The sequence below is a fragment of the Saccopteryx leptura genome, chromosome 3 (genome assembly GCF_036850995.1).
Source record: "Saccopteryx leptura isolate mSacLep1 chromosome 3, mSacLep1_pri_phased_curated, whole genome shotgun sequence".
Classification (NCBI taxonomy): Eukaryota; Metazoa; Chordata; class Mammalia; order Chiroptera; family Emballonuridae; genus Saccopteryx; species Saccopteryx leptura.
This window is the reverse complement of record NC_089505.1, coordinates 272570223-272598059: the sequence shown is the minus strand read 5'-3', so window position 1 is coordinate 272598059 and position 27837 is coordinate 272570223.

Here is a 27837-nt window from a genome sequence, read left to right as displayed (position 1 = left end):
CCGATGGGGTGAGCAGCAGCTCAAAGATCAGTAGCCAAATGTAAAACAAAACACAGCTTTGGGAGTCTCTGGGCAAATAGCAGATCCGCCCAAAGCAGGGCTCTGACACAGCAGTGCCGGAGAGCATGGCTTAGACATCAGGTCAAAGTGGCAACTACTGTTTCTTTTCTCCAAATCTCTGCCTCTCCTATCCCCAGAACTGAATGGGCATTTGAGATTTCTGCCATGTAGAATGGGAGTTGGAATTAATGTCAGCCAAACCCAAGCTACATGTAAACAAGAAATGGCAGGGAAGGAGAAGAAGCAGAGCAAGATGGTCTGCAAAGAAAATAAATAGAGCAGAGCAGAAGAGAGAATAAGGATGAAAACAAAATGGGAAAGGAAAGAAGGAGGCTGGAAAGTGAGAAAGACAGGTGCAAAGAGACAGAAAGAAACACGGAGGGCAGGGAATCCTTTTGGTTCCCTGTGGCCTCCTCATTACCAGCTTCAGCTCCCAAGAGGCCTTCATTTACTTTATTTCCACAAGAGAAATGCATATCCTTTTAGGAATCATCCCTTTCTTTTTCTGCTTAGTGTCAGCCTTTGAGCTCTGATTCAAACCAGGATCCTGGCCACTGAGGCAGGCAGGATGGGACAGTTTGAGAGGCTGGAGTCTGGCACTGGGTGTGCTGTGTCGAGTGGAGCAAGCACTGAGGGAGAACGAGCACAGTGCAGGGACTAAACGGAACTGGGGCAGGCTGCAGGTGGAAGTCTGGGCAGATGCGCAGTTGGCATCTGAAAAGAGCATTGGCAGAGAATGGGGTTGCTGGGCTGAGAGACAAGAAAGGGCAGGAAGGGAGAAAAGGGAACTGGCCCAGTCAAAGCCAGTTCTAGTTCTGGAAACACTGGACACGGAGACTCACCCAAATGGATCCCATCAACAGAACTAGGGGCCGAGATGGGCCAATATCTTCGGCCTTCTGCTTTAAAGAAAGAAAAGAATATCATTAAAAAAAGAAGAAGAAGGAGAATCTCTCTCTGTTGTTTCCAAAAGTCCCACACAGTCTTATCTTTATTTAAAGGTTCGACTTTAGTCAAATCACTTCCTGCAAGCTTAGAACCCTAACTCCAACCCCAGAATGCCTGAGGCTTCTACCTAACTCCACAAACCCCTTATTACCATGTTTATGGTTGATTCTCTTTATTTGCAGTAGTTATGTTCCATAAAGTTTGAACACTGAATTAGCAGATACTGAACCGTTCCTTCTAGGGGACATATGGGATTAGGTTTCTGCATGCCTCTGGTCAAATTAATTTTTATTAATGGGCCAATATATAACCTTGTTTTATGTGTGTTTCTATTTAAAGATATCTTGCTTAATATATAGGTGATTTGTTAACATTGAACTCATGGCCAAAAGCACTCTAACTCTTGCCTGAACAAAGCTTAGTTTCTTCCTAAGGCACATCACAGTCTTGTGCTTTAAAATCCTTAATCCTGGGGGTGATGTTGTTTATGTGTGTTTTAGGGGAAGAGAGTATTATTACTTACCAATTTTTTTAGCCATGGTGCCTTGCATGGTACCTGGCTTCTAATAGTCATTCAATAAATATCATATGGAAGAATCATAGGATCAGGGAGGAAGCCCAGTTCTAAGAGTCTGCCTTGGGCTAATAGCAAGTCTCTGACTCTCCACAAGTTTACCTCCTTTGATCAGACTTGGTCCTATCCCAGGCTGAGCTTGAAGGAAGGAATCCAGCTGAGGAGAGAGGAGCAAACACCTGAAAGCATTCATCATTGCAGACAAGTGAGCACAGGGAACCGTGAACTTCCCGTGGAGGAGCACCCCACTCACAGCAGGGGCCTTGCTCATCTTCGTGTGCCTAGTATTTAGAACACTGCTAGGACATAGTAGGAACAGATAAGTATTTGTTGACTGAACGATTATCTAAATATGTTCAAGGCCCCTGATCACTTTGACCACATCTAGTCCTCACCCTCAACTCCCAAAGTGCTCTTGCCTTGGCCAGGTAGTTGACAGCCACACTTCCACACCACATTTTCTCTTCAGTCATCCAGCCATTTATCTCCTGGAGTGAGTTATCTCTCAGGTGCTAGTCTTGGCCTTCCATCATAAGCTTGCTAGTTCCTTATAGGTAGCCTATACCTTTTATAGCATTCAATAAATATATATTGAATTATTAGTTAGATGGTATAAATTGCAAAGTAGCTAATGGAGCACTCTTCTAGGTGCTGTGGGCCATTCAGACAAACGACATGGCTCCTTCTTGTAAGAGTTTGCACAGTAAAAGAAGGAGAGATTGAATAAAAGAATGATAGAAGGCAGTAGATCAGAACCATCCTTTTTTAGCTACCCAGGGTTCAGGGAAGATGGCTGTGTGTGGGGGGAGGGGGAGAAGAGGACTCCAGAGGAGAGCCAGCAGCAGCCAGAGGTGAAAAATCAGTGCACAATGTTTGAGAGATGGGTTCGGGCTACCTGATGTGCCTGACTCTAGGATGTGTCACCAGGATGGACCTGCTTTTAGTGCATCACCCCCTCCCCAAGTCTCTCCGAGCGTGTTTGTAATGTTTGGTCTTGTTGTAGTAAGACATTTCCCATCAAGGGAACATTCCAGTCCCTGCTTGATTAGGTTGGTTGTCTCTACTTTTGCTTTCTTTTTTATTATTTTTATTTTTATTGACTTTTTTTCTCTAAAAGAAAAGGGGGATAGAGAGGAACATCAATTTTGTTGTTCAGCTCATTTGTGCCATCATTGGTTGATTCTTGTATGTACCCTGAAGGGGGATCGAACCTACAACCCTGGCATGTCTGGATGCTGCTCCAACCAAATGAGCTACCTGGTCAGGGCCTAATTTTGCTTTCTTAAAACACCAGCCTCTTATACCTGCACTCACCTTCCACCCCCATCTCCAAAGGAAAACCCATGAGTCACTCGGGTACCAGCCTCTGGCAGCACTCACCCTCCACCCCCATCTCCAAAGGAAAACCCATGAGTCACTTGGGTACCAGCCTCTGGCAGCCTTTTAACCCTCTCCTTCAATGCCCTCCCCTTTCTCCTCCCCTGGAAGGGCACCTGCAGCCCTAGCAGAAACATGGAAGTCAGTTTGTGTGGCTGGTACAAGCGTTTTAACATATGGACTGGTCCAAATATTTAAATATCTATGATATAGGAAGCGTGGGGAACATTAAAAACCATTTTCTCCCTGCTGATTGCAAGAGAGGAAATACACACTGTCTCAGCTCTCCTGCACAGTTGCGGAACTGCTGGCCTAATCATATTGCCTATGTAAAGTACCTCTCCCGCCTCCTCTAGTCTGGCTTTAGGTTGCCTTTACTGTAAACAAAGATGTATTTTTTTTTGGGGGGGGAGGCATTTGGATTGAGTTTATTGTTTATGTAAATCTCTCAGAATGTGACATAGCAAGATAGCTTCCTATGTTGTGTTGATCCACATTTTAGGCCAACAGCCAAAGTATTTTATCTTTTCCTTCATTATAGTGATCTTCCAATTAGCCGTGGTCTGTAATACCCTGATTTTGGTGGCAGTGGTTTGGACAGGATTGTTTGATAGTTCTGCTCGAGAGGCAAAATAAGGGGCCTTATTATAGAAGTGCAGAGGTTGTGCAGGAGCTGAGTTCTGTTGCAAAGTTTGCCGATAAGGGGAAAACCGGCCCTTAAGCGTCCATTCTGTTCTGTATATTAACACTTCTAATCTGCACTGCTGATAAAACTGCAAGCCATTTGCCTTTGGAGGAATTAGTTCTGCCTCACTTGTGTAACCAGGCGATGGTGATTAACCTTTAAACTGTCCAATATTCCCAGCAGCCTCCTGCTCCAGATTAGAAACTATTTAGTTATGACCAACTAAATTAACAACACTCCCTCCTCTGAAGAATGAGATTTGGAAGGTGGATGCATTTTAAGGTGGAATTGTGTTTTGAATTGGTGATCCATCCTTCTAAGGTGCTTATTTCCTCGTTGTCAAAGTCCAAGCTGCCGCGCTGGGGGCTGAAGGCTCAGCTGGAGGATGGGGAGGTGGGAGGAAGGGGAGGGGGACCAGTTGTCCTGGTTGGGTTTGCAAATCTGAGGTTTCATGGGCACAAAGGAAACCCGTCTTGGGTTTAGATTTCCTTCGCTGTTATCATCCCAGGTTAAAAGCAGACTTTAGCTCTTCTGCTAGACCCAAGTCAGGCTCACAGTGGGATTGACAGTAGTTCCTAATGGGAAGATTAAGGAATAAATAAAGTAGCTCCCTTACCACCTTACTCCCAATTCCTCCCTGGAGTTGAATGTCAGAAAAAGATGCTAACTAACTTTTATGTTCCAGATACTGGGCTTTGCCACCACATGTGGGTCTACCAATTGAATTGCAGTTGTGCTAACAATCCTGCTTCAACCTGCTCCTATCTGCCCATTTCAAAAGTGTCATTTATCAGTGGAAACATCCCCTCTGTAATGAAGGCCAGGCAATTACGTAATCGTGTCAGGCCTTAAACCCCCCAAATTGGTGGTTCTGCCTGGGTAACAAATAAAATGGAATAACAATCCTCACTACCAACACCCCGCCACCTCCCAATCCTGGTAGCAACCTTTTCTGTTTTACTAGTTTCATATTCGCTGCCTCCTTAAAAACTGTTCATCTAGATACTGCATTAGCAGGATGTCAGTCAAGCCACCATCCACAGCGAAGCCTTCTTCATATACCAATTTAAATCATTCATGGTCTTTTCTTTGGCATTATTCAAAAGATCATCATAATTTTCTTGTGCCCACAGCACAAAAAAATCAATTATTTCCCCACAAAGACTTGAAAGTACTTAGCGAGTGCGGCAAGAAAAGCTGAGGGTGATATCAAATTGAAATTGCACTCATTACATACAACACAATTAGTTGCCACTAGCCTGGCCGGGCTTTAATTCTGAATGGCATATCTTTATTATTACAGAAACAAGCATGCAAATGGCATTGTTCAGGATTTGCCGAAATCAATAGGATATAGTGCTGTGTGTTTGGTGGCCACTGTCACTCATGCTGCTGTGGATGCGAGATAATGTGTGTGTTTGAATTAATGAAGGGAGCAGGCAACATCATAAGTGACACCCAAAGAAAAGAAATGGGTACATGATATTTGTAATTATTCTACTTGTGTTTTTGTTGTAAATACTTGTGCTTTTTGTTTTTTAATCAAAGGATTAATTGCATTTTAATAAGGCATTATGATTTGCAGAGCTTTAGTTAATTAAAACTTGTAGTATATAATTATGAAGTGATGCTGAGATTTTCTAAAGATCACCCATATGTTTAGAATATGTATAATTTTTCTGTTAAGCGGTTGCAATCTCTCTTCCCCCCATCCCCGCCTTTCTCCTTGGTCCCTCCCCTGTCGACCGAAGATATGGATGATTTATGTGAAATGTTGGTGCATTGATAATTCCAGGTGGATTTCTCTAAGTGGCAATGAGAACCCAATTTAGATTATTGCACAAATTAAGATGACTCTGAAGCAGCACTCGTGATAAACTGTGGCAGAAAACTTTCTTGTTGACACTTGCTTTTCAGTTAATCCTCCGGAGATGCAGCACTGTAGAGGTTTGGGGAGTTGATGTGAGTTTTAAAGTGCAAACAGAGATTTTAGATGTGGGGGAGGTGATGCCACTGACAGCTAGACTGTGGTTGGATCTCTGGAGCTAGATCCAAATCCCACTGGAGCCTCTACCTGGTCCCTCTGTGACAAAGAAGAATTTTGCTGGGGAGGGTGGAGGTGGGGAGAGGGGATGCTGAAAGTGAAGGGAGCTTGGAATTCTCCAGTGTTAACACATTAGTAATTCACAGTGGAACCCAGCCCAGAGACATGTAATCGCGTTTCCTGTAGGTGTGTATTATGTGAAGGCTGATGGATTAATTGCTAGATAGATGGAATAGAGCTAAGGTAAAACATTATTAAAAAGTTTTAAAATTTTAATGTAACAGTTTAAAGTTTGCTTTAGAAGATTTTTTTTTTTTTCATTTCAGTCTCCTAATTTTTCATTCTCTCTGGGATTGGGAGCCTGAGCTGCCACCGGTGCCTAAGAAGGAATTCTCTTGCCGAGAGTTCAGCATGGTCTCTGTTCAGAACATCACAAGTGGCCCCGATGGCGGGTGGGTGCCCGAGCCGGTGGCTGGGCTGCATGTGGTCAGTGACACCAGGGGATGAGCTGACTTCAAAAGGCTAACCTCCGCTTACCCTTTGAGACCTGTGTCGGCTGGGCACCCAGATGTTGACTTTTCTCTAAAGACCCAGACAACTGCGATGAGGAGTGTCACGATTCCCCACTCCCCGAAGGCAACGTGAGGCGGGACAGAGTGGAAGGGAAGAGGGGAAGAGGCTCCTGGGACATTCATACCCACACCTGGTTTTCCAGGGGACCCACAGTAGTACTCTGAGTAGGGTGGCCCAAAGCTGATTTAAAATCAAATATTATTCAGCTGGTCATGGCTTCCTATTTTAACTCTGGAAACCTTGAGCTTGAAAAGGTGGTTCATTCAAAGCTTGCTAAAATATTTGCTCAGCGGCACAATGGTGTGTGATGGAAAATAAACTCTTGTGGGCTTGCTTCGTCCTATCAGCCTCGGCCTGCAGCAGAGAAAGAATGAGGGAAGGTCAGTCAATTATGTGTGGTAATCACCGTAAGCATATTATCTGAGACACAGATGTCTTCTATGACCCCACACGACATGGCTATTAACCTCGGAGCAATATAAAAATGGCATGGGCTTGTGGGGGAGGAGTGGAGGTAAACCAGACTTTCAGTCTCTAGCTTTGCCCACAGACGCAGGGGGAAAAAGTTATGGACCCAGAGGCTATTTTCCGGAGCCCATCTGACTCTGACTCCTGCTCCCCACCGCTGGATCCCCACACCCCTCCTTCCTGGAGACTTTTCTGTAGATGTAGCCATGTGCCTAAGTGCTCACCTCGTCTGAAAATGAGACTGAAAAATTGATATGGGAGAGATATCAGATGTACAGTGGTCCAGAATGCTACTTGCTGTTCACCAGAGAAAAGGAGAGAGGGAAAAGCAACTTGGATGTTTGTGGGTGTGTTGAAGTTCACCTCAGTCTTGGGTGTTAGTGGGAAGGAGGACAGTGGGGTCACACAGGCATGTCAGGGCCCAGCTAGGTTACTCAGGGGGTGTAGACTGATGGAAGCCAGGGCTGTTATGCCTCCAAGGCTTCCCCCCCCCACCCCCAACTCTAGCCCTGATTCAGGCATCTCCCTGGAGAATTTTATGCCAGAGCCTGGCATGGGGCTGGCACAGGGGCGATGCCCCATGAAAGCTGTTGGTAGGTTGTTAACTGGACTAGGACACAATCACATTCAGGTAGGCACCTGCCCTGTGACATACCTGGACCAGGGACTGAGGATTCAAAAATAAACTTGTAGCCCTGGCCGGTTGGCTCAGCGGTAGAGCGTCGGCCTAGCGTGCGGAGGACCCGGGTTCGATTCCCGGCCAGGGCACACAGGAGAAGCGCCCATTTGCTTCTCCACCCCTCCGCCGTGCTTTCCTCTCTGTCTCTCTCTTCCCCTCCCGCAGCCAAGGCTCCATTGGAGCAAAGATGGCCCGGGCGCTGGGGATGGCTCTGTGGCCTCTGCCCCAGGCGCTAGAGTGGCTCTGGTCGCAACATGGCGACGCCCAGGATAGGCAGAGCATCGCCCCCTGGTGGGCAGAGCACCGCCCCTGGTGGGCGTGCCGGGTGGATCCCGGTCGGGCGCATGCGGGAGTCTGTCTGACTGTCTCTCCCTGTTTCCAGCTTCAGAAAAATGAAAGAAAAAAAAATAAAAAATAAAAAAAAATAAAAATAATAAAAATAAAAATAAAAAATAAAAAATAAAAATAAATAAAAAATAAATAAACTTGTTCCTGCCCTCCAGGAGGTGAAAGTCTGTGGGGTGAGGATGGGGGAAACCTTGAGCACAAATCAGCATTTGACTCATTTCAACAAATGTTATGGGTCCTGGAGTAGACCAATAGAAGAGGTTCTATGTTGCAATGAAGAAGGGACTATTCTAGACTAGGGGCTTGGAAAATTTACCTAGGAGAAGGAGTATTTGAGTTGGGACAAATATTGAGAATGGATATATAAGCTAATAATAATGCGAACTTTGTTTTGAAAGACTTTACCAAGAGCAAGGCACTGTCATGGGCACTTTCCTTGCCTGTTGTCTAATTCTCACAACCCTATAAGCAGTGTTGGACTCATCATGAACTTGAGGCTCAGAGTGTTAAGGCTCCTTGCTCCTGGTCTCACAGCTGGTTGGTGGGAGGGCTGAGATCAGAATTCAAACCCAATTGGCTCCAAATGCCACTAACAAGGAGGATGTATATTTCTGTCAGATGAGCAAGACAGCATTTTGGGTGAAGGGAGGTGTAAACAAGGCACCACGCACATCCAGGAAGTGAGGGACAGCTGAGGCCGCAAGCAGGTGGGAGGAGCAGACCAGGAAGCCAGGCAGACCAGCCTCTGGACCATGCCACAGAGTTTAGCTTCATCCTGTCAACCACGGTCAGGTGTGTTTCTGAAAGGTTTCTCTTAGAGTCTCAGGGCAGATGAATTGGAAAGGCTGAAGGTGAGAGCCCTGAAGCCAGTTAGGCAACTATTACAGCAGATCCAGGGACAGGGTGGCAATAGACAGGAAGGGGTGAATGTCCCAGGTGTCAGAGAGGGGCCTGGAGGACTTGGCGGCTGAAAGGGTGTGGTGATGAGAGAAAGGGAAGAGTCTAGGATTATCCCGTTCCTCACAACCACCCCTCGCAGGTCTTGTGGTCTGGCACTGCTTTCCTCCCTCTTTTACAAGAAAGATTTTGAGGTTTGAAAAGATTTACCATAATTCCCCGTGTATAAGACACTTCCAGGTATAAGACACACCTTAATATTGGGGCCCAAAATTTGGGAAAAAAATGTATTACATAAAGTTATTGAATTCAAGTTTTATTCATCATAAAATTCAAACAACTCCTCATCCACCTGAAAAAGTGGGAAATGCAAGTAAAAAAATCTACAACCACTGTATAAGACTCATCTAGCTTTTAGACCCAGAATTTTTTGAAATAGGGTGTGTCTTATACATGGGGAAATACGATACTTTCCCAAGTCAAACAGTTTACATTTTGTTCCAGCCAGGTTTTGAACCTAGTCATGGCTCTGTAACCAAGAGGCTCAGCCACCGTAGCCCTCTGTGTAGGGGTGAGGCAGGCAATCGCTCCTTTAGGCCACTTCAGTCCAGGTTTACCTCTTCCATGTATCTCCTCCCTCCTATCCCTGCCCTAGACTTTCTCCAGTGTGAAAGACGGCTAGTACTGTATTGTCAAAATTACTGTGGTAACCCCAGCTATTGTTATATTTTAAAGCAGTTATGAGAAGGTGATTGAACCAAATGAGTTAGAGAAGAGATTGTGTTGCAATATTTAAAAAAAAACCCAACTTAAAACAGTTTAATAGGTATTCATGAGACATTTTAGTGAGTGTGACACATCCTGGTGAGCATGACTAATAAATGATCTTATTAAGTGTCAATTTACAAGGTTGTAGTTGATGCGGTTGGGAACCTTTTCAGCACCCTCTTCTCCACCCCCCGCCAACCTTCCCAACAGAGACCGTAGCTTTCAGGCTCCCCCTACACTGTGCGGCCTTCTATTTCAGGGGATGCTGGCTCTTGTCCCAGCTCCAAAGGGCAAATTCTGATTGGTCCAGGAGGGTCACTGTGGTCCCTTTAGGCATGGGCAGGTGATGTAATTCTGGTCAGTGAGTGACATGTGGGTGGGTGTGCTGAGAGCCTTCTGGGAAATGTTTCCTCTCTCCTTAGGAAACCTCCGTCCCCAGGAAGAAACAGCCTCTTCTCCATATATAATTTGTCATGTCTAAATGCGATGTGTCCAACTGCACCAACTATCCTGTGACCATGAGGTGAGAGACGGCTGGGCAGAGAGATGGGATGGCTTTGAATCCTCCCTGATGTCACGGATCATATATTATGGAGTCACCCTTTGTGTGCTGTGTGACAATTTAAAATTTTCTTATTGTATAAGGCACTTTTTCCTTTTAAAATAATGTAGTAAAATTATACATAATATAAAATTTACTATTTTTAATTGTAGTTTGGTGGCATGAAGTACATTTACATTATTGTGCAGCCATCACCACCATCCCTCTCCAGAACTTTCATCTTCTCCAACTGAAATTCTGTGCCTAGTCAACATTATCTCCCCATTCTCTGCTCCCTCCAGCCCCTGGTGACCACTATTCTACTTTCTGTCTCTGTGAGTTTGACTTCTGCAGGGACATCCTATGAGTGAAATCATACAGTACTCGTCCTTTTGTGACTAGCTTATTTCACTTAGCATAAGGTCTACCCATGATGCACCTGCACATCATTTTAGGATGGAGTTTCTGATATTTGCAACTGAAGGCATTCCCAAGTTATAAACCCATCAAGCCAAGATTTAAATTTTATCTTGCCATTACTGATTCTTAAAGTATAATGGCTAAGAGTGTGGACTCTAGCGCCCAGATTCCTCATTTTAATCCTTATTCCTCTGCTTACTAGTTGTATGACCTTAGAGAATTTGTTTACCTCCTCATGCTTCAATTTTTCCCAGCTGTAAAATGTGGATAGAAATATTACCTCCCAGGCTTGGTAGAGGACTAAATAGGTTATTATATCTAAGGCACTTACAGCGTGCCTGGCACACAGTAATTCTTACTATCATTACTATTGCCCCACTATTGTTACTACTAGCTCTGAGCAGATGGCAGTTTTGAGAGCTCTCCCTAAATGCTGTACCTGAGTTCATCCTGTACCCAGCCAGCCTGAGGACAGGAAGATCTGGAATGTTTTCTTCCTCTGCCGTTGTTGCCCTGCCTGGAAGGAAGGTTCTGGGTCCTCTCCGGTCCATCCTCAGTCTTCCCCTTGCTTCCTGCTCCCATCTGAGTGGTGTGTCTAGCTTCCTCCTGTTCCCTGCTCAATTCTAGAACAATCGACCCAGGGTTCTAGAACCTAAAGGTTCAGTAATAGTTCATGCTAAGGGCCTGAAGACCATGAGTGGGCAGTCAGACAGCCAGATTGCTCCTCCAAGGGTCCTGGGCTCACGGAGGGAAGTACTGGAGTGACAGTGTATGCCCCTGGGTGGTCTAGATCAGCAGTTCTCAACCCGTGGGTCTAGATCAGGGGTCTCAAACTCGCGGCCCGCTGAACAATTTTGTGTGGCCCACAGACTAATCCACGAAGTTCAAAATATTTTGGATAAAATTAAGTAAGCCTAGGGGCCTACTTGTATTTTTCATTTCTCTAGCATCCTAGCTAGATATTAGCTTAGTTAACAGCAGTTGTGATGCGAACTACAGTTTCTGGTCGTTTTGTGACACTGAGTAAACTGCATGTACGAATGTGCTTGTTGTACTGATTTTTTTTGTTTTCAACTGCAGTGAGAAAAGTGTTGCATAGCAGTTGCCTTTTGTAGACCTAGTGCGGCCTGCCGAACGGCTGTGATCTTGCTCTGCGGCCCACATGCTGAGTTGAGTTTGAGACCCCTGGTCTAGATGATAACGTAAGCCTGGACCCTTGACTCGCTGTGTGGGAATCTGAGGAGATGAGATGTGAGGAGGATCTGGGGGTAGCCTGAGGCAGGGACCAGAAGGCACCGAAAGCTATAAAGACCAGGACACAGACCCAGAAAAAACTTGCTTTGCCCCCAGCAGTTCTGGGGAAGGAGTCTAGCAGCCAAATCCTATTGCTGTCCCGATAGAGGAGCTTTGGAATGACCAAGGAAGGATGAGAGAATAAGACTGCCTGAAAAAGTAGAGAGTGGGAGTCAAAGAAACAACTCTGGAGATCAAGACAGGTGTAGTGTGTGTGTGTGTGTGTGTGTGTGTGTGCGCGCGCGCACCTGTGCACACTAGGAATGTGCCTTACTACCCCATTTGCATCAAAGGGGTAAGGAAAATGCTTGTTCTTCTTACATTATGAAGATCTTGTCAAGAACAAATGAAATATATAGTTGCTGACACTGTATTACATTTCCACTATAGTTGATTACATTATTGCATAGTTGAAAAAAAGAACAAATGAACTAGTGCATTTAAAAGTGCTTTAAAAGAGGCCCTGGCTGGGTGGCTCAGCGGATAGAGAATGTCATCCTGGTGTCCTGAGGTCGCATTGGAGAAGCAGTCAATGAGTATATAACTCAGTGGGATAACAAATTGATGTTTCTCTCTCTCTCTCACATCAATGGAGAAAAACTTTAAATGCTTTGAAAGAATGAAAAAAGAATAAAAACCTTCAAGGTAAATTATTATTAGTGTGCCTTTTCAAGAATGTTGTTTTGACAGAAGGAAATTTGCCCTTGTGGAGTGATGAGGACACAACCTTGGATGTGCCCCATTTCACTGCCGAAAAGGCATTTTAGGAGCCCTGGATGCCAAGATCCCCACCATCCCCCTTACAGAACGACTAGTGCCTGCAGGGCAGGGCCTAGAGCGCAAGGCGAGACTGAACCGCTGGGGAAGTCCCGCTGGACAGAAGGGAGCGGAGCCTGAGATGTGTATGGGCGGAAGGCGAGCCGAGCGGGGACGATGCCACCAGAAGCAGGGAGGCTGCCTGATAAACTGTGTATTTGGTGGAGGGACAAGAAGGAGATAAAAGATTAAAAAATGTAATAGAAGATTTGCTTACATTTCTTGGAATGGTAATTAAATTTATTTATAGTTACGGGAAATTTGGGGAAGGGAGGAAAAGCAATTTAAATGCCGAGTTTTCACAGGACAACTGCAAATGGCTTGCTTTAACGGTGCCTCTGAAGGTTAACAGAATGGCAGGGAGGTCGGACTGAAGTGCATATGATAAGTGACAAGTGTTAACATGGCAAATCATGTATTTAAAATTACTCAGAGCTTTATCAAATGTTTCCTCTCAAAAATAAACTATCCTGGAAGGAAAGGTTAACTGAGAAAAGGGTATTACTCTAATGTTTCTGTGATGGCTGGGGGAAGGGAGGAGGGTCCTGTAATATAGGAGAAGTGGTGATAAATATAAATGGGTTGCCATGTTATTAACAAAACATCTACCAAACTTACACTGAACTCGGAGGAAAGGCAAGGGACTGTTTCCTCTCCTCTTCGTTGCCCCTGTCTCTATGAGACGAGCAGCATCCCAGTCCGCCCATGGAGCGGAAGGAGACGTGTAGCAGATGAGATGTTAACGATGGAGCCTATCACACAGTCTACCCACATTCAGCTTTGGATGTGTAGAGGGATGCAGAGCACAATGAAGAAAACCATCAACAAAAGAAAAACAACCTACTGAAGGATAAAATGTATTTACAAATCATACATCCAATAAGGGATTAATAACCAAAATTTATAAAGAACTTATACAACTTAATATCAAAAACAAACGAACAAAAACAAACAAGCTGATTGAAACATGGGCAGAGCACCTGAATAGATATTGTTTCCAAAGAAGACAAACAGATGGCCAACAGGTTCGTGAAAAAATGCTTAACATCACTAGGGCTCAACATCAGGGAAATGCAAATCAAAGCCACAATGAGATATTACCTGTCAGTGGCTATTATCAAACAGACAGAATATAGCAAGTATTGGTGAGTATGTGGAGAAAACACCGTTGATGGGAATGCTAAGTGGTGTAGCCACAATGGAAAACAGTATGGAGCTTCCTCAAAACATTATAAATAGAACTACCATAGGATTCAGCAACTCCACTTCTGGGTATTTATTTGAAGAAAACAAAAATGCTAATTCAAAGAGATATGTATACCCCTATGTTCATTGCAGCATTATTTACAATAGCCAAGATATGGAAGCAACCTAGGGTTTTGCTGATGGATGAATGGATAAACAAGATTTGGTAAAAGATTATTTAGCCATAAAAAAGAATAAAATCTTGCCACTTATGACAACATGGATGAACCTAGAGGGTATTATTTTAAGTGAAAAAAGTTAGACAGAGAAAGACAAATACCATATAATTTCACTTATAGGTGGAATCAAATAAACGAAACAGAAATTGACTCATAGATACAGAAAACAAGCTGGTGGTTATCAGAGGGGGAGGAGTGGGGCCTGAGAATGGTGAAATAGGTGAAGGGGACTAAGAAGTACAAACTTACAGGTACAAAATAAGTCACGGGGATATAATATACAGCCTAAGGAATATAGTCAATAGTATTATGATAACTTTACATGGTGACAGATGGTAACTAGACTTATTGTGGGGACCATTTCATAATCACTATGATGTATACTTGTAACTAATAGGATATTGTATGTCAATTAAAATAAAAAGAGGGATCCATGAGAGTCTCTGAAATCTCCCTCCACCACTGCGCTCACCTGATCTCCAGTTTCTCCCAGGACTTCCCTCCGACCCTCCGTGGTTGATTAAATCAGTGTTCTGACATGCAGTGCTATGTAACAATCTCCCAAGATTTCTATAGCATAGAGAGCATATGCTTTACCATTAGCATACATAGCATACTATTGTGAGTGGAAAAAGCAAAGTGCATTACATTCAACAACATGGAAGAATCTTAAAAATTTAGTATTGAGCAAGAAATAAAAGCAAGGCACAAAAGAATATATAAAATATGATTTCATGAATATAAAGTTTATAAAGGGAAAGCCAAGACATTGTTTAGAGATGCATTCAGAGGAGACAAAACAGGAGAGAAAAACAAGAAAATGAGTATCACAAAAGTCAAGGTAATGGTTCCCTCCGCAGGGAGGAGGGAGAGGGTGATGAAAAGGCAAGCCTGAGGCTCAGGCATGCTGGCAATGTGGTGTTTCTTGATCTGAGTGGTGGTCACACAGGTAGACACTTTATAATTATCACCTCTACATATATGTTGTTTTGCATTTTCTATGTGCATTTTATTTCCCCTAATATATATATATATATATATATTTTGGTAAAAATCTGGGTGCAAAACTATGTGTATAGTATAATATCAATCATTTTCAAAAATAAGAAGCACATGTATATAAGGAAAATACTAATCAAAATAACTATTCATAGCAGGCAAAATATAATTTAAGGCAAAATGCATAGAGATAAAGTAGAACATTGCATAATAGAAAGAACAATTCACAAATAAGGTATAATTATCACAAAATTGTATGTACCTAATAAGATGGTCTCAAAATAGATAAAGCAAAACCTGACATAATTTTAAGAAAAATTTTTTTATTAAAAATGACAGTGGCGTGCGGGGGACCCGGGTTCGATTCCCGGCCAGGGCACATAGGAGAAGTGCCCATTTGCTTCTCCACCCCCACCCCATCCTTCCTCTCTGTCTCTCTCTTCCCCTCCTGCAGCCAAGGCTCCATTGGAGCAAAGATGGCCCGGGCGCTGGGGATGGCTCCTTGGCCTCTGCCCCAGGTGCTAGAGTGACTCTGGTCGCAGCAGAGCAACGCCCTGGAGGGGCAGAGCATCACCCCCTGGTGGGTAGAGTGTTGCCCCTGGTGGGCGTGCCGGGTGGATCCCGGTCGGGCACATGCGGGAGTCTGTCTGACTGTCTCTCCCCGTTTCCAGCTTCAGAAAAAATACAAAAAAAAAAAAAAAAAGACAGTGGGAGCCTGACCTGTGGTGGCGCAGTGGATAAAGCACCAACCTAGATCACTGAGGTTGTGGGTTTGAAACCCTGGGCTTGCCGGGTCAAGGCACATATGAGAAGCTACAATGAGTGGATGCTTCCTGCTACTCCCCACCCGACCCCTGCCTTTCTCTCTCTCCTCTCTCTAAAATCAATAAATTTAAAAAAATACAGTGAGAGACTTTAGTACACCTTTATCAGATAAACAAATCTAGCAGAAATTAGAGAGAATATATAAATAATAATATTGGGTGGTGAAAGGACAACTCTAAATGCATTAGAAAAATTTAAATCATAAAAAAATCTGTAGACAACTTGATGCTATTAATTAGAAAATTTCAATAAATGGATAATTAGCATAATTGATTCAAGGAAATTTGCTAATTTTGAGAGACCTGTAATCATTATTAAATAAATTGAATCGTTAATTAAGTCAATCATCAAAACAAACTCTTCCAGACAATAGAAAATTAGAAAAAACTAACAAATTATGTACAGCTAGTTTTGATTTAAAATTAACTTGGATAAGGATAATTGAATATTAGAAAATTATAAGACAAGAAAGAAAGAGAAAATCATATGGCAAGGTTATTTATGAAACTAGATATAAAATACTAAATCTAATCAAATTCAGAAGTGTTTAAAAGCAATAATATGTCTTGACCAAGTAAGATTTATCCGAGGGATATATCACTCAATAGCAGAAGATATATCAATGTAAGTGACTACTTCTCAGATTAAAAGAGAAAAAACTTATGATTATCTCAGCAGATGCAGAAAATATTTGACAAAATCCAATACTTCTTTATAAATAAAATATAATAAAATATTTATCTAACTGGAAAGAACCCATTTTAATCTGATAGAGTATCATCCAAAAATCTACAGTAACATCTAAATGAAGTTTAGCAGGATTTCCTTTGATGCCAAGAAAAAGACATGGATACCCTCTTTTGCTCCTCTTGCACAAGATTATACTGGAGGTTCTAGATAATGTAATACAAGGAATAGAATTATAAGAAGAGGAAGAGAGGTCCTGGCTGGTTGGCTCAGTGGTAGAGCATCGTCCTGGCATGTGGATGTCCTGGGTTTGATTCCTGGTCAGGCACACAGGAGAAGAAGCGACCATCTGCTTCTCCACCCCTCGCCCTCTCCCTTCCTTCTCTCTATCTGTCTCTTCTCCTCCCACAGCCATCACTTAGTTGGAGCAAGGTGATCCCAGGCACTGAGGATGGCTCCATGGCCTCAACGCAGGTGCTAAAAAAAAATAACTCAGTTGCCAAGCAAAAGAGCAATGGCCCCAGATGGGCAGAGTATCGCCCAGTAGGGGGCTTGCTGGGTGGATCCTGGTCCTGGTACATGCGTGCATCTGTGTCTCTGCCTCCCCGCTTCTCACTTAAGAAAAAAATAAAAAGAAGAGGAAGAGAAAAATATTATATAAAGATGTAATTGTCTACATACGAAATCCAAAAACCAAACTCTTAGACCTAATCAGAACTTTTGGCTAGGCTAGTGGGTACAGCACCAACATACAAAAAGTACTAGCATTTTTAGACACCAGTAATAACCTATTAGGCAAGACTTAATATTTGGTGTAATTCCAAATGAAGTTCCAATAGTAATTTTTATACAAATTAATCTGATTCTAAAATTCATACACAAACGTCAAAGTGCATAAGTAACCAAAATAAGTCTGGTAAAGAAGAAGATAAGGGATTTGCTCTATAAGCTATCTAGACATATTTTGAAGTTGGCCAATTCATCAAACATCAATTTGCCAAATAGCCAACTCAATGAATGGCCAGTTTGCTAGAAGCCAATTTCCCAAAAGCCAATATGCTGAAGAATTAATGCCACAAATAACTGACTCACAGAATTTTCAGGATGTACTGAATAGCCACAAATATGTTTTAAGTAATATTATTGACTTTAATTATAAGAATTCTAAACAAGAATATGTCCTATGGTAAATATAATCAAATATGTATTCAAAACTATATATATCAAGGATATACTCTTAATAAATATAATCAATAATTCTATAATAATATAGTCTTCATTACTATATTCTCATAATCAATATACATGAGAAAAGATCAAATTTATACATGAATATATTCCAGACTGTATTAAATATATTTGGGAATATAGTTCTCATAAATTAATTTTTGGAAAATTAAACATTCCTTCAAATGCTACTAAGAAAAATGTAATTTAGAATACATATATTCTTTATATAAAATTATTTGAGAAAATAGCCTTAAGAATGTCAAATTTTGGCCCTGGCCGATTGGCTCAGTCATAGAGCATCGGCCTGGCGTGCGGAAGTCCTGGGTTCGATTCCCGGCCAGAGCACACAGGAGAGGTGCCCATTTGCTTCTCCACCCCTCCCCCTCTCCTTCCTCTCTGTCTCTCTCTTCCCCTCCCGCAGCCAAGGCTCCATTGGAGCAAAGATGTCCCAGGCGCTGGGGATGGCTCTATGGCCTCTGCCTCAGGCACTAGAGTGGCTCTGGTTGCAGCAGAGCGTTGCCCGGGATGGGCAGAGCATCGCCCCCTGGTGGGCGTGCCGGGTGGATCCCGGTCGGGCGCATGCGGGAGTCTGTCTGACTGCCTTCCCGTTTCCAGCTTCAGAAAAATACAAAAAAAAAAAAAAAAAAAAAAAAAAGAATGTCAAATTTTAATATATTCAAGAATATATTATTTAACATGTTCAAGGAAACTATTTCTTAAAATTTTTGATAAACTAGTAAATATAAGTTTAGCAAATTGGATATTAGGTGGATTGACTTAAAAATTGACTTTTACAGATGCAAAACTACATACTGTATGATACCATTCATATGATATGTCTAGAAAAGGCCAATTATGGAGACAAAGAACAAATTAGTTGTTTCCTAGGGCTGGGGGTATTTAGGCAGGAGTGGGGCATAATTATAAAAGAGCATAAAGAAACTATGGGGTTATGGAAATGTTCTTAAACTGAATTGTGGTGATTGTAACAACTCTTATACATTTACTAAAATCTTTGAATTATACAGTACAGTTGCAATGGATGACTTTTATAGTATGTAAATTATAACTCAATGAGACTGTTAAAAATGAAAAATAGCTTTCAGTAAAAGGATTGCCAGCATATTAACCTAGAACTATTATAATAAAAATATAATAATTAAAACAGTACAGCCTTGGTACAGGAGAAGATGGAAAGAAAAATGGAATAAAACAGAAAGCTCAGAAGTACTCAAATATATGTAGGATCTTGATATAGTAAGAGGTAACACTGAAAAGTAAGTGGGGAATGAATGAACTATTCAATAATTGGTGTTATATTACTTGGCTAACCATATAAAAATAAATAAAATTTGATATCTATATTATATCATGCATAAAATTTAATTACAGATTTATTGAAGAGCTAAATATAAAAAAATATTAAACTTCAGATTCTGGTTTCTGGTCCACCAGATAAGGAGCTTAGAAATCTTCACACCATACTAACAAGTACAAAGCTGAACAAAACTGGAAGACCAATGACTCTTCTTAAATCTGTCAGAGAAGTGAGGAGACAGAGCAAACTGCTGTCTCCAAAACTGGAGAGACAAACTAATGGATGCAGAGAATCATGTATACTGGAGCAGAAACCTCTATGGGAACCAGTATCAGGGAAGAAACCTATATGTGATTGACAAATTGCTGGAGGCTCATGTAGACAAGCCTGAGTGAAACGATCTCCAGGGAGACCCAGTCATAGGAGACCCTCACACATTTGTGAGTTTTTATCTCCAGGAGCTCAATGTGGTTCTCATAATAAATATTGGAGGAAAATCCTCTTGTGCTTCCATCACAGGAAGGAGAAAAGGAACTATTTTAGAATACACCAGAGCATTCTGTACTTCTTAACAAGGCCAGCCATCAGGAGAAACTTTTACCAGATCCTAATTTGCTAGGATTTTATCAGAGCCTAACCTACCTGGAAGAAGGAAAACACCTAACTCTAGCTCACTCTAGATTTTCATGTGGGAGAAAGGAAATACAGAGTTTAGCTCCTACCAGCCATCCCTTCTTTCCTAGTATGTGTGGGTTTTTTTTGGGGGGGGGGGTTGCTTTCTTGAGAGGCACAGGTGATATTCACAGTCCAGGGACACACAACCAGCAGCACAGCCTTACCTGAAGACTGAAACATAATCACAGGACTATAGAATGTTTCCCTTCCTCCACACCATAATAATACTAATTACTAAAGGCCCATTACCACAGTTCATTTTACCCAGTGACCATGTCTACCTTTCAACAACAACAACAACACATACTAAAAATTTAAAAAAGACACAGTTTGAAGACATTGAACAAGCATCAGAACCAGAACCAGATATGGCAGTAATGTTGGAATTATCAGGCCAAAAATTTATTTAAATTATGCTAAGGATTTTAATATAAAAAAATGGACAGCATGCAAGGACAGATGGGTAATGTAAGCAAAGAGACTGAAATTCTTAGCAAGAATCAAGAAGAAACATTACAGCAGAAATGAAGAATGTCATTAATGAGCATATAAGTAAATTGGACATAGTTGAGGAAAGAATTGCTGAGCTTGAAGATATAACAATAGAAACTTCCCAAACTGAAAAGCAAAATGTAAAAAGAATGGGGGAAAAAGAATAGAATATTTAAGAACTGTAGGACAACTACAAAATGTATAACATATGTGTAGTGGTAATGATGTAAGGAGAAAAAAGAGAGAAAGGAGAAGAAACAATATTTAAAGCAATTATAACTAAAAATTTCCTCAAATTAATGTCAGAAACTAAACCACAGATTCAGGAAGATCAGAGAACAACAACATTTGGATAAATGCTAAAAAAAAATTCTACATGTAAGCATACCATACTTAAACTTCAAAAACTCAAAGAGGAAAAAAAAAATCTTGAAGCCAGGGAGAAATAACACTTTACCTGTAATAGAGATAAGAATTACATCTGACTTCTCATCAAACAAGAAGAGAATAGCATGAAATAGTTAAAGCATTGAGAAAGAAAAAACCCCACCAATCTAGAATTATGTACCCGGTGAAATTATCCTTCAAAAGTGATGGAAAAGTAGTCTTTCTATGATAACAAAAATTGAGGGAATTTATTATCGGTAGACCTGTCTTGAAAGAAATGTTAAAAGTTCTTCAGAGAGAGGGAAAATTATATATGTATATGTCAGAAACTCAGAACTGCATAAAGAAAGGAAAAGTAGCAGAGAATGAAAAAATGAAGATAAAATAAAAACTTATTTTTCTAATTTTTAATTTATCTAACAGATAACAATTTTCAAATTAATAATAACAATAGATTTGATTATATATATATATATGCTTGTGTACACATATATAAGTGAAATTAATGACAGCAATATAAATGATACAAAGGGCAAGAGAGAAATTAGATATATTTTGTTATTATAAGGTATTAGGATTAGCTATGAAATAGAATAATGTTGGTTGAAAGTCAACTTGGATTAGTTGTAAATATAAATTGCAAACTCTAGGGCAGGGGTCCCCAAACTACGGCCCGTGGGCCGCATGTGGCCCCCTGAGGCCATTTATCCGGCCCTGCTGCACTTCCGGAAGGGGCACCTCTTTCATTGGTGGTCAGTGAGAGGAGCATAGTTCCCATTGAAATACTGGTCAGTTTGTTGATTTAAATTTACTTGTTCTTTATTTTAAATATTGTATGTGTTCCCGTTTTGTTTTTTTACTTTAAAATAAGATATGTGCAGTGTGCATAGGGATCTGTTCCTAGTTTTTTTTATAGTCCGGCCCTCCAACGGTCTGAGGGACAGTGAACTGGCCCCCTGTGTAAAAAGTTTGGGGACCCCTGCTCTAGGGCAACCACTAAAGAAAGAAGAAGAAAAAAGGAAGTATAATTGATATGATAAGAAAGGAGAGAAAATGAAATCATAGCAAATGTTCAATTAAAACCACAAAAGGCAGAAAAAGTGTGGAAATAAAACAGGGGCAAAAAACAAGGGCAAAATAGAAAACAATAACAAATATAGTAGATATTAATTCACTATATCAATAATCAACTTAAACATCAATGGTATAAATATACCAATTGAAAGAGATTGTCAGAGTAGATACAAAAAAGAATAAGACCCAACTATATGTTGTCTATAAGAAATCCACTTTAAACATAAAGACACATATAGATTAAAGTAAAAGGATGGAGAAAGATATATACATACTATGCTAACATTAATCAAAAGGAAATGGGAGTAGCTATATTAATTTCAGACAGAACCAACTTTAGAGCAAGGAAAGTTATCAGGAATAAAGGGCATTGCATAATGAAGACTTAACACTTCAAGAAAAGATAGTAATCTTTACTGTGCATTTCCCTAACAATGGGGCATCAAAATACATGAGGAAAAAAATGATAGGACTTCAAAGAGAAACAGATGAGTTCACTATTATAGCTGGAGACTTCAACACCCCTCTATGAAAATGGACAGATTCAGCAGGCAGAAAATTCATAAGAACCTAGTTGAACCCAACAGCAACATTCATCAACTGAATGCAATGACATCTGTAGACTACTTCACACACACAACAAGCACAACACACATTCTTCTCAAGCTCATACAAAACATTCACCAAGATAGACCACATTTTGGGCTACAAACACATCTTAACAAATTTGGAACAATAAAAATTATAGAATATCTCTCTCAGACCAAAGTGGAATTTAAGTAGAAAGCAACACAGAAAGAGAACTGGAAAATCCCAAATACTTGGAGATTAAACAACACACTTTTAAGTAACAAATGGGTCTAGGAAAAAAAATCTCAAGGGAAATTTTAAAATATTCTGAACTAAAAGAAAATAAAATATAACATCAAAATTTGTGGGATCCTGTGCAAGCAGTGCTTAGAAATAAAGTTATGGCATTGAATGCATATATTAGAAAAAAAGGATCAAAATCCAACGATCAAACCTTAGGAAGCCAGCAAACGAAGAGCAAATTAAATCCAAAGTAGGAATAAAAACAATAAAAATCAGAGACAAAATTAATGAAATTGAATACAGAAAGTCAGTAAAGACAAAGTACAGAGAATTTTTAGGACAGTGAAACTCTTTGGGAGGATACTACAATGGTAGATACATATCATTATACATTTATCAAAATCCATAGAATGGACAGCATCAAGAGTGAAACCTAGCCTGACCAGGCAGTGGCACAGTGAGCATCGGACTAGGACACAGAGGACCCAGGTTCAAAACCCCAAGGTCACCAGCTTGAGCGCAGGCTCTCCAGCTTGAACGCGGGGTCACTGGCTTGAACACGGGCTTGAGCGTAGAATCATAAACATGACCCTATGGTCACTGACTTGAGGTCAAAGGTCACTGGCTTGAGCAAGGGGTCACTCACTCTGCTGTAGCCCCCTGGTCAAGGCTCATATGAGAAAGCAATCAATGAACAACTGAGGAGCCACAAGAAGGAGCCACAACGAAGAATTGCAGAATTGATGCTTCTCATCTCTTTCCCTTCCTGTCTGTCCCTATCTGTCCCTATCTCTCTGTCAAAAAAAAAAGAAAAAAGAGTGAAGCTTAATGTAAGCTGTAGACTTTGCATGATAATAATGTATTAATATAGGTTCATCAGTTGTAACAAATGTACCCCTCTGGTGTAGGATGTTGATAGTGGTGGAGATGGTGTATGTGTGGAGACAGGGTGTATGGACACTATGTACTTCCTGCTCAATTTTGCTGTGAAACTAAAACTACTCTAACATTTCTTTATTAATTACAATAAAGCCAAACTTGAAAACGATTTGAAGAAAATATACTTATGACCACAAAGTAAGGATTGATTTGCTTTTAGAAGAAACACACACACATACACACACAGAGAGAAAACATAAAGGAGAAGACTAAAAAAATGTAACATCAAAATGAAACACTTTATAGAACAAAAGACAATGTAAACAAATTAATAATCAAGCAGTAGATTTGGAGGAGATATTTAATCATACATAAGAATCAAAAGATTACTGTGAAGACTGTAAATAACCAAACAGAAAAATGCATGATTCATGTAAGAAGAAACTTGAATAGCCTAAAGGCACATTATTTAAAGGTTCAGCCTCAGTATAATCAAGGAGCATTAATTAAAATCACAATGAGGGATTATTTCACACTCATAAGCCTAGTAGAAAATAAATTCTGATTGTTGAAAAGGAGATGAGAAATAGGAATTCTTACATAATGCTGACGAGCATGCAAATTGACACATCCACTTTGAAGATCAACTTGTCAGGAGAGGACTTGGGAGCTGTAAGACACCTTCCATTCCTCTTGCTTGGTTTTCTTTCCTCTGCATTAGGTCTGGCTTTAGCCGTTTCCTTCTTAAAGGATTTTACCAGCAAAAGAAACACCAACAAAACAAAAAGGCAACCGGCCAAATGGGAGAAGATTTTTTGCAAACAACAGCTCCGACAAGGGGTTGATATATATATATATAAAGACAAAAATTAACTCAAAAAGGACTTCACCAAAAACAGCGAGAGGTAGCTTACACCAAGATTCTGAATCCACCCCTTCCAATACGACAGCCTCAATAAACATGTAGTCTTTGTCCCCAAGGAACAATGGAGGATACTTGTTCTAGAACAAGGGTTCCTGACTCACCAGCCTCCTCTACTCTATCACCTCCACTTGGCCAATTTCCCAGTTTATAGTCTGATACTTGCAGTACACACTTCCCGATTTTAAAAAAAAGAAGACAGGGAAATAATCTTTGAATAGGCCAACAAAAACTCACACACTTAAAAAGTATAAAAACATTAACTGGATACAAACTAAATTCATTATAGTGGCCGCCTGTGGGGAGGATGGGGCTGGGGAGGGACACAGGAGAGTATGTTATCTGTGAATGTCATCTCATTATAAAAAGGACTGAGTAGAAGTAATATAGTATTTTCCTATTTGGGATGACATGGACACACATTATATTATCCTTTATGCTCTTATGGTTTCTCTCTTTTATTTTTAATTTAATATTTTTAAAAGGGACTCTTGACTTGGGGTGGTAAACACATAATACAATATGCAGATAATATGTTATAGAATTGTATACCTGAAACCAATTTTATTAACCAATGTTAAACCAATGTCACCATAATAAATTCAATAAAAAGTTTTTTCAAAGTGGGGGGTAGAGTGTATGGATGAATATTCCACAAAGTGATCAGTCTAGCAAAACAAACAAGAACATGACAGCTAAGTCCCCTGGGAGATGGTCTGTCACAGCCAAGCAGGGGCCATGCTTATGATCAGAACACATCTGGCACATGGTCAAGTTCTGTCTCTGTCCCTTGCTTTGCCCATCTAAATCTAATCCTGGTGACCTTTCCAGGCTCTGCAGAAGTCCTACTTCTCCAGGAAGCCTTCCTTGACTATTCCAGCTCACTCATCTCTCCTTCTACTCAACTATCAGACACCCAAAGCCACTACTCACTGTGTATCACTGATTCTTATTTTGGGAGTTTTAAATAATAAACAGCAATGAGGTCCAAAGCCCACGAGGGCCCCTAGTTTATAGAGACTGCATGGTAAATGCATAGTCTTGATTAGCTGAGGAACACTGAGATTTCTCCTAATGATTGGGCCTGACATTTTACATGCCCCCAGTTGCTCCCCAAACCACAAGCCCATTAATGGGAGACAGCATCAAATGTCACCTGGCTGACAGTGTGCAGCTGGCAGAATTGGGCCCATTTGCCACAATTCAGCAGGTGGGGCTCTCGGCTCAGATGAGCCTCTGTCCCCTCCACACGCATTTTCCTTTTGTGTGACATATGTAAAACACTCCTAATGTGAAGATCCTCAGAGAGAGCTCACACTGCCCGTCTAAGTGTTTTTTAAAGAATCAAGCTCTTACCTTTTAAAATTACACCAGGGTGGTATTGTTTAAATATGTAAGACTGACTACTCCAGAAAGCGGCAACAACAGATACAATGCGCTAATTTTAGCCTACTTTGACTTAGAAAATATAATCGGTACTTGCAAAAATTGTAAATACTAAAGAATCAAGGGAATAGGATTATTCTAAAATAGGGCGCTAATACATCAAGCAGAATAGCTTTTGCTAGTCTAAATGGAGGGTCATTATCTATCAGAGAAGATATACCCCTGGCCCTGATAATGTAAAGACACATAAATGACTAAAGAGCCTTGCCAATATTTCTGGGAGCGGGCAAAGCAGAAGGAGTCCATAGGAGATAGAAACTTAGAAAAGCTGAGTGATCCAACAGGGTAGAGAAGGAGCCTCAAGTACGCCAGAGAGGGGACCACTCCCACCCGGTTCGATGACTGGAATTTCCATGGAAACCCCATCCCTCTGCCCTAGGAATGGCTGTGGCTATCACATGACTCAGGACTTCCTTAGTTACCCCTCAGTGGTTGTGTTTAATATTGCATGTCTTCCCAACTAAAGACAGCCCCTCTGGGTAGAACTGTACTCTAAATTTCTCTCTGATGTCAGCTTATGCCATCCTACACCCAGCCTGTAAAGCCAGCACAGCCTGGCCCTCTCAGTAGCCTTGAGCCTCAGGGTCTTGCCTCCGTTACTTTTATTTTTAAATGTTTATTTTATTGATTTTAGAGAGAGGAAGGGAGAGAGAGAGGGAGAAACAGGAACATCAGTCTGTTCCCGTGTGTGCCCTGACTGCGTATCAAATGCACATCCTCTGCACTTCCCCCTCTCTCTGAGTCCCCGCCTGTGCTCAGTGGAGAGCACTGTGAGACACTCTGCCCTGAAGCCCTGGAGGACAATAGCATGCTGTCTTCCTGAAGGTGGGCAGAGATTAGTGGGAGGCATTCATTTTGGGCATAAATTGCAAATGGAAAAGTTAGTTATTGTAAATATAAAATATTTCAGCTGGCAAACACTATTGAGGTACATCTATAATTTACTGTTTACAAGAGATTAGTTTGTAGGGGCCAAAACATGGTGAAGGACAAGTATGAGGAGAGGTCACTTTGCTAGAAACTATAGGCTGTTTGGAAATGACATGTCCCTCTCCTCTAGGAGCCTTGCTTCATTAAAACAAAATTTCTTTTTAATTTGTTGATTTTAGAGAAAGAAAGGGAGACAGAGAAGCATCTACATATTTGTTGTTCTACTTATTTATGCATTTGTTGGTTGACTCTTGTATATGCCCTGACTGGGGATTGAACCCACACCCTTGATATATTGGTCAGTGCTCTAACTAAATAAACTACCTAACCAACACCTTCCTTCTTTAAGATACCCAGTCTTTCAGGTGACCCTGTGGCCACCAAGTCCATCTCCCTCACCTCACTAACCCACTCCAACATGAAGAGAATCTCATCCAGAGTCAAAGGGCACCTAAGAAATACATATGACTCTTCCTGGCTTCTCTAACTTCCATCAGTGACCCTATAGGAAAGAGTTGATCACAAGTCATAAGAAGTCCCTTTCCCAGGATAAACAATTTTTATCCATTTTCCTTTCCCCTTGGCACTCAGACTAAAATCATCAATAAACATTGTGCCTACTCCAACTCCTTCTCTGGTTCTCACCATGTAAGTGCACCGAGACTGAAACCAAACCCATGACTTGGAATCAAATGGCTTGGGTCCAAATCCTAGTTCAGACCAGCTGTATGGCCTTGACAGGTAACTTAACTCCTCTGACTCCTGTTTTATCCTTTGAAAATTGGAGTTGATAATAAATAAATTAAATAACAAGATAATGTACTTGAAAACAGCACGCAGTACGTGTTCAATCATATTTGCACATTTTAATATAACTTAGTTATTGCTTCTGGTTCTGTTCTCCTTCTTTCCTCCACCCCTTCTTGTTCCCCATGATTCTTGATGAGCACACTGCTATTTCATTAACTGCTACATGTAGTTTTGAAACATTTATTTATATATTTGATCATATATTTGTTGCATCCTTACAGATAGAATCTGAGGTAATATTTAGATTTATGTCATTTTCCAAAGAACTGGTGAGTAGCTGTAAGATTGACTTGTCTGACTTGGAAACATGTTGTTCTTGTCTTGTCAATCGCTCTCAACAGAGTCCTCCTTTTCTTCTCTGTGTCAGAAGTGACATAATGTCAGATATACATGAGTTCCCTGGAGAACAATAAGGGACTTTACACAGCTCAATTT